The sequence below is a fragment of the Lepisosteus oculatus genome, chromosome 16, assembly GCF_040954835.1.
Source record: "Lepisosteus oculatus isolate fLepOcu1 chromosome 16, fLepOcu1.hap2, whole genome shotgun sequence".
Classification (NCBI taxonomy): Eukaryota; Metazoa; Chordata; class Actinopteri; order Semionotiformes; family Lepisosteidae; genus Lepisosteus; species Lepisosteus oculatus.
Genome location: NC_090711.1, coordinates 19147635 through 19155460, shown reverse-complemented (window position 1 = coordinate 19155460; position 7826 = coordinate 19147635). Strand labels below are relative to the sequence as shown.

The 7826-nt window shown below is 59.0% G+C and overlaps 1 pseudogene; it reads left to right on the top strand.

Annotated features, from left to right (window-relative positions):
- The first annotated feature begins 6515 nt into the window (after window positions 1-6515).
- On the top strand, window positions 6516-6688 carry LOC138223480 (U2 spliceosomal RNA; annotated as a pseudogene).
- Window positions 6689-7826: the final 1138 nt, after the last annotated feature.

Here is a 7826-nt window from a genome sequence, read left to right as displayed (position 1 = left end):
TCCCTCGTCCATCTGTGTGTCTCTGTGTCCGTCTCTCTCTCGCCCTCTCCGTTCCCGTGCTCCCTCTGTGCGCTTTCCCGCGTCTCGACTCTCTGGGCAAGCAGGCCGGCCCCCTTTTCGGCTCCCGTGCGTTTTCCCTCCAAAAAACTTAGTTTTTTCAGCCTTTTCCCAGGGAGGCAGGCGTGGCTTGCTTGCTTGCTTGCTTGCTTGCGTGTGTGTGTCCGTCCCCGTCCCTGCAGCCGGGCCCCTTTCGACAGCTGGGCGTTTTCCCTCCAAAAAACTTAGTATGTCCACCTTTTCTTTCTTTTTTTTGGCAGGCGGGCGGGCGGGCGCGCGCACGTCCCCGTCCCTCCCTCCGGAGAGAGAGCTGCCCCTTGCCTCTGCCCGCAGGTGCTGGCGCTCGGCTTTCGCTTGCAGCCGGTTGGGCACAGCTGCTGCCGGTGGGAGGGGCCTAAGCTAAGGAGGCCGGGCGGCTGGCGCCCCCTGCGGCTGCGGTCGTTGTCGGGCCGTTGACAGAAGATCAAAGAGCAGGGCCCCCGCCCGGGACTGGCAGGAAGGCAGGCAGGCAGGCAAGAGAGAGGGGGAGCAGAGTCCCGCGGCAGGCCTCTGGCTGCAGGGAGGCCGGCAGCTGCGCGGGCCCCGGGCTCCAGAGGAGTCGGCCTGCGCCACTGTGCGCCAGCGGAACGCCCGCGCGTCAGTCCGCGCCTTTGTGGGCATCGCTTCTCGGCCTTTTGGTCAAGATCAAGTTCAAGTGGCATGCCCGCAGTTCTTGTCTTGCCAGAGGTCTAGAAGGCGATCGAAGATTCTGAAGAGTGCTTGAGGTGGTATCGCTCTAGGTTGAGCCTAGGGGGTTAAGGCCAAGCAGCAGCTGAGCTGGGTGGAATCCGGCATCAACGTTCTCACTGCTCTCTGCTCTCCTCTCCCCCTTTCTCTTGCTCCGCCTCCTTGCCTCCGTGGCCTGCCCGCGTAGCTTGCTTTCTTCCTCGAGACTCGGAAGCGCTATCCGCTCCCTCTCTCTCTCTCTCTCCCTCTCTCTCTGCCTCCTTGGCCTCTTGGCTGGGAGTAGGTACACGTGGCCTGCCCGCGGTGCTTGCTTTCCACCTCGAGACTCGGAAGCGCTATCCGCTCCCTCTCTCTCTCGTTCTCTCTCTCTCTCTCTGCCTCCTTGGCCTCTTGGCTGGGAGCAGGTACACGTGGCCTGTCCGCGGTGCTTGCTTTCTTCCTTGAGACCCGGAAGCACTTTCTGCTCTCCTCTCTCTCTCTCCTCCTGCGCCTGCACCTAGCTGGGCTTTGCCCACAAGGACAAAGGCCAGGGCTCCCTCGCTGCTCCTTTTGCTCTCTCTCTTTCCCTCCTTTTTTTTCCTTTTTGTTCCCTTTTTCTCCCTCAGAGATGGCGGACAAGAGGACTTTGATCCGGTTCCACTGGACAAAGAAGACGGAGCCGATGCCGACTGCAAAGGCCTTTTTCATGACCTTCCTGCGAGGGATCTTGCAGTTGGTGGCCGGCGATCTCTACTGCCTCCAGGACAACAAGGCAGAGAGATATATGGAGGCCTACATGGCCACGGACGCGGCGTACGAAAAGGCAACGAGACTGGTCAGGGAGAAAGGTAAGCACCCTGGTTTCTCCGATTTCAGGCCGGAGCCTATGAGGAAGACGAACCAGAGGACCATTACGGTTAGCACGTACAATCCCTACGTACCAGCGGAGCGGGCAACAGCGTACCTAGGGAGGTATGTAACCGTAGTGGGAAAACCGACGGAGGTCAGGGACGAAGGCGTCTGGTACGGCAAACGCCAGTACCGAGTACTCCTGAAGGAGGACCCAGAGGGCGTTGAAGGTTTCTAGCACCTCCCGGCTCGCTTCAACATCGGAGCCGACAGGGGGTACCTCTACTACCCCAGGATGCCGGATTTCTGCAGCAAGTGCAGGCGGTCCGGCCACAAGACAAATACATGTGACATCGTCAGATGTCACAACTGCAATGAGGACGGGCACCTGGCAAAAACCTGCCGGGCAGCCAAAAAGTGTGACGGATGCGGCGCCGAGGGACACCTCCTTCGCCAATGCAAGGTAAGCAAACCTTCGTTTGCGCAGGTGGTGGAAGCCGGCAGGCAGAAACCGGTCTCCAGACAAAGGGAGAGGGCTGAGAACAAAGAACCCGCACCTCCCCCGCTGAGACCCGAAACTGCCGAGGCCACACCCCCAGCCGCATCGGTGCCACAAGATGGCCGCCAGGAAGAGGGACAAGATGGCTGACCGGAGGAAGGGCCCTGGATAACTCCCAGCAAAAAGGGAAAGCGCAAGCGGGAGAAGAGACCCAGGGCGGACCCACCTTCGGAAGGACAGAAAAAGAGAGTGGTAAGGGAAAACCGTTTCCTCGTCCCAGAGGAAACGGAACTTTCTTCCCTCCAGGCCCAGGAACAACCGGAGGAGGCGCTCCAGGAAATGGAAACCCTCCCCTCCGAGGTCCGGGAAACGGAGTCCCACGGACAAAAGGAGGAGGCAGCCCAGGAAGAGGTAACCCCCTCCCCCGAGGCCCAGGGACAACAGGAAGTGGCACCACAGATAGTCAGAACCCTCTCCCCCGAGGCCCAGGAACAACAGGAAGAGGCAGCCCAGGAATTGGAGCCCCCTTCTCCCGAGGCCCAGGAGAGACTGGAGGCCCCCGAAACCCCCCAAGAGAGGGAAGAAAGGAGCCTCCCCGAAGCGGTGGCTGAGAGTATCCCCGAGGACGACGAGGATTATTTTGAATCCGCCCTGGAGCCCGGACTGATGGTAGGGCTGGACCTGTCCAGCATGTTTACTTTTCAGTCCCCAGCGAAACCTGGAGGGAGCCCAGCATATTCCCCCCAGGACCCGAACGAGAGGAGTTACATCTAGGCTAAACAGTGCCCAGATGTAGATTCCCAAGTTTCTGCTGTAAGTACAGAGAGGAGGTTTAATTTTCACTAGATTAACCATGACTGTGAAACTAACCTTCTTAACAACTAACGTGAGAGGGCTGAGAGACCCAGTGAAAAGATGGGGAGTCTTTCATGATCTGGCCTCAAAGTCTTTCTCAGTTTGTTTCTTACAGGAGGTCCACCTGAAGGATGAAAGCGACAAGCTGACATTCACCAGGGAATGGACGAAGGGAGAATCATGCTGGAGCGTAGGAGGGGTCCACTCTTCCGGAGTGGGAATCCTCCTCGGGAACCCAGAGATGACGCTGGTTTCCTCCTTCTCGGTGCGGCAGGGCCGGATCCTGGTCGCAGACATCGACTGGAGGGGGCAGAAGTTGAGAGCGATTAACGTCTATGCTCCGACGGAACCCTCTATCCGGAAGGAAGTGTTTGCTGACCTGGCCAGCTGCTGCACCACTAACAGACAGGTGGTGCTCGGCGGGGACTTCAACGTCGACCGGGAGAAGGGGAGCGACGCTAGCTCGGCAGAGCTGGAGTCGCTACTCAAGCAGTTCTCCCTAGTAGACGGCTTCAGACTGTGCCGCCCGAACGACGCCGGACCGACCTGGAAAAACTCCCGGGGAGTGTGCAGCCGCCTGGACTACATCTTCCTGCACACGACCTGCTCCCTGGAGTCGGCGACCGTGTCGCCGGCGTGGTATTCCGACCACGAGCGCTTGACGGTGGTGGCTAACACCAGCCTGCCGGCATTCGGTCGTGGGTACTGGAAGCTGAACCGGGAGATACTGGAGGAAGACGACTTCAGGGCACTGTTCCGGAAAGACTACGTGAGCTGGGGAGACCTGAGAGACGGCTACAGCTCCGTGGTGGAATGGTGGGAGTCGGTGAAGGACAGGACCCGAACCCTGGCGCAGACGTACTGCAGACGGAAGGCGGCCAGGGAGAGGAAGGAGGCTGCACGACTCCAGAGGCAACTCGAGGAGGAGTACAGCTCGGCTAACCGGGGAGGAGACTTCAATTCAGCCCGGGGACGGGACCTGAAGGAGAGGCTCCGCAGACTGCACACGGAGAAAGCCAAGGCTTTCCTCGTCAAGGCACAGAGGGAGCATTACGAAAATAATGAAACCTGTTCCTCCTATTTCTTCAACCAGGTCCGGGGAGCCCAGAAAAAGAGGGTGATCCACAGCCTGAGACGGGGAGATGGAGAGGAAGTGCTGAACGAGAGCGACAAAGTAGAGGCGGCCACCGCTTTCTACACGGAGCTCTTTTCAGAAAGGCAGACGGAGGTGGAGGCAGGCGATGCTTTTCTGGAGGGGCTGACGGCACGAGTACCGGAGGAGGTGAGGGAGGACTTGGAGGGTCCGATCACAGCCGAGGAGCTGAAGGCGGCACTCTTGTCCATGGAGAATGGCAAGGTGCCGGGGCCGGACGGACTCCCCAAGGAATTCTACACCTGCTTCTGGGACACCCTGGCGGCAGATCTGGTGGAAGTGGCGCAGGAGATCTTCCGCCGGGGGAAACTCGGAGACACCATGAGGGAGGGCGTCATCTCCCTGCTCTTCAAGGGAGGAGACGCCGCCGACCTCAAAAACTGGAGGCCGATCACGATGCTCTGCGTGGACGTAAAGATCCTGTCCAAGCTCCTGACCGGCAGACTGAGAACCGCCCTCCCCCACATCATCCACAGCGACCAGACGTGTGGGGTGGAGGGGCGATCCGTCAGCTGGAACCTCCAGCTGACCAGAGACTCCAGTGCCTGGGCTGAGGACCGGAACGTGCCCATGATGGTGGTCAGCCTGGACCAGGAGAAAGCCTTCGACAGAGTGAACCACAGCTATCTGTTCAGGGTGCTGGAACGCTTCGGTTTCGGAGAGAGTTTCAGCCGCTGGATTCAGATTCTGTACTCTGACGTGGGCAGCAGAGTGAACGTGAACGGAAACCTGGGGGATTTCATTCCCCAGGAATCCAGAGTACGACAGGGCTGCCCCCTTTCAACCCTTCTCTATGTTCTCTTCACAGAGCCCTTAGCAGAGGCGGTGAGACGGGACCCCGTCATTGACGGCCTGGAGATACCGGGAGGCGCGGGGGAAACCCTGAAGATCTCCCAGTACGCCGACGACACAACGCTGTTCCTGAGGTCGGACAGGGGGTTGAGGAGGGCCCTGCAGGTCATGGAGCAATACTCCAGAGCCTCGGGGTCGAAGCTCAACCGCCGAAAGAGCAAACTGAAGTTCTTCGGACCCTGGAAGCACAGGACGACGGCGCCGGAGGGTCTCGAGCTCTGCACGGAGCCCCTCAGAATACTGGGGGTTTCCTTCCAGAGCCAGGACAACGAGACCAACAACTGGACTGAGAGGATCGCTAAGGTGAACGCGAAGCTGGGTCTGTGGAAAACGCGGTCGCTGTCCTACACAGGGAAAGTGATGGTGTTGAAAGCAGACGTCCTGCCGGCTTTGGTTTACCTGGCGGTGGTGTACCCGCTGCCGGCCAGACTCAGACGAGCGCTGCAAGGGATGATCTTCGGCTTCGTCTGGGGCGGCAGGTACGAGTACATCACCAGAAACCGGATGTGTCAGCCGGTCGAGGAAGGGGGTCGAGATGTCCCACATTTCCCCCTGAAACTCGACTGCATCTTTTACTGCAACCTCTGTCGGGCGCTGCGGGAGCCCATCGGCCACAAGTACCAGTACTTTGTCAGGCTGTGGCTCTCCATCCCGATGAGGCACTTGGTCCAGTGGTCAAACACTGGGCCCAAGGCAGAGAGGCGACCAAAGTTCTACACCCACGCTGTCAAGTGGAGCAGGAGGTACGAGGCCACGAGACAGCCAGAGGTCTGCACCAACCACAGAGCTCTGTACAAAGAGGTGAGGGGGCATCTGGTCGCCGACGAAAGGCTGCGAGTTCCCAGACAAGTCTGGGAAAGGACGCAGCCTAAAGAACTGGACAACGAACTGAAGGACCTCAACTGGATGGCCGTACACAAGAGACTGGCTACCAGAGAGGTCCTCTACAGACACTCGCTTACCAGGAATCCGCATTGCCCCTGGGACACGTGTTTCATTGAGGAGACTCAGGAGCACGTGTTCTGGAGCTGCCCCTTCGCCAAGGCGGTGTGGGGCAGAATGGACAACACCAGGCAACTCCTGGGGACGGGTGCGGTGCTCAGTTACCAGTACGTTCTGCTGGGGCTGGCACCTACCGGACTGGACAGGGGGACGCAGTTCCTGATGTGGCTGCTGCTGTCCCTCACAAAGAAAGGCCTGTGGGACGCGAGGAACAATCTCATCCGGCACAACATCGAGTGGGGAGCGAGGGAGCTGGAGGAGAGGATCCTGGCGGACCTCAGGAGGAGGATGAAGCGCGACGTTGCTAAATGGGGTTTCCCCACGGCAAAGGAGCACTGGAAAGGCCTATGGACCCTGTACAGGGATTAATGGGTTACAGCAAGTGGTAGGGTTTGGAGGAACACTCATAATAGCGCAAATCCGCCCACCCTTGCATGGATTGATAACGGACAATCACCGCCGTTCCGCCGTCGTTTTAACTTGTGGAGTGTTATTGTATGAGATGTTTTCCTTTTGAGATGTGTTTTTTTTTCCGAATAAAGTATATTTTATAAGAAAAAAAAATCTGTTCTTATCAGTTTAATATCTGATACGTCCCCCATCGGGGACCACATATTAAACGGATTTTTGGAACAGGGAGCTGGATCAGGAGCTTGCTCCGTCCTCTCCACGCATCGGCCCGGTATTGCAGCGCCTCCGGGAGCGGTGCACCACCTTCTCTCAGCGGTGAAAAGACAGACGTAGGTAGCTAGCGAGCGAGCGAGCGAGTAAGCGAGCGAAGCGGACTGGAGCTCCTTCTTCTCGGGTCCCGTCTCTCGTCCATCTGTGTGTCTCTGTGTCCGTCTCTCTCTCGCCCTCTCCGTTCCCGTGCTCCCTCTGTGCGCTTTCCCGCGTCTCGACTCTCTGGGCAAGCAGGCCGGCCCCCTTTTCGGCTCCCGTGCGTTTTCCCTCCAAAAAACTTAGGTTTTTCAGCCTTTTCCCAGGGAGGCCGGCGTGGCTTGCTTGCTTGCGTGCGTGTGTCCGCCCCCATCCCTGCAGGCGGGCCCCTTTCGACAGCTGGGCGTTTTCCCTCCATAAAACTTAGTATATCCACCTTTTCTTTCTTTTTTTTCGGCAGGTGGGCAGGCAGGCAGGCAGGCGTCCCTCCTTCCGGAGAGAGGCTGCGGTCGTTGTCGGGCCGTTGACAGAAGATCAAAGAGCAGGGCCCCCGCCCGGGACTGGCAGGAAGGCAGGCAGGCAAGAGAGAGGGGGAGCAGAGTCCCGCGGCAGGCCTCTGGCTGCAGGGAGGCCGGCAGCTGCGCGGGCCCCGGGCTCCAGAGGAGTCGGCCTGCGCCACTGTGCGCCAGCGGAACGCCCGCGCGTCGGTCATCGCTTCTCGGCCTTTTGGCCAAGATCTGAAAGTACGTGGCATGCCCGCGGTTTGACGTCTTGGCTGGGGGGTGTGAAGACGACGACGACGAAGATTTCTTCTGCGCTGGAGGAGGAGGAAGAACCAGTACAGACGAGGAGGACGACTCAACGACGGAGGGCGGGAGCCGGAAATCATCACAAGCCACCACGGGTAGTCGCTCTGGGTTGAGCCCAGAGGGCGAAGTGGGTCTTCCAGATGGCAGCAACTCCGGCTGGTGAGTGGACCCGCGACGCAGCGGCTGGGCACCCTCTGTCCCGTGAGGGACAGACGCGGTGCTCAGTGCGCTTTGTAGTTAAAGAAGCTGCACAGAAGGCGGAATGGGCGAACAGAGAGAGGTTTGAAATGGAAGTTTTGCTCAAAGCGCTTGAGATAAGGAAGGAGGACATCACCTGCGTGCAGGATTTCATATCCATGGGAATTTTTGATCTGACTATGGAATCGGA